This window comes from Suricata suricatta, chromosome 5 (assembly GCF_006229205.1).
Source record: "Suricata suricatta isolate VVHF042 chromosome 5, meerkat_22Aug2017_6uvM2_HiC, whole genome shotgun sequence".
Classification (NCBI taxonomy): Eukaryota; Metazoa; Chordata; class Mammalia; order Carnivora; family Herpestidae; genus Suricata; species Suricata suricatta.
Window position 1 is genome coordinate 7,747,265 of NC_043704.1, and position 218 is coordinate 7,747,482.

The following is a 218-nucleotide window of genomic DNA, read 5'->3' on the forward strand; positions in this document are numbered from 1 at the left end:
TAGGGTGCCTCCCCCCGCCACTCACCTGAGTTTTAAGTGGCAGACGTGGAGTGCTACCCTTTTTCACGTTACTTAGTGAGCACGTTGCAAGTACCCCCAGGTCAGGGAGAATGTTCGCGTGTGTCCAAGTGCCTGGTGCCCACATCGTGCCTGATCTGTGTAGAGCTTGCTGGGACACTGGGCAGATACATCTGCTTGGGGCTGGAAGAGGAGGCGAG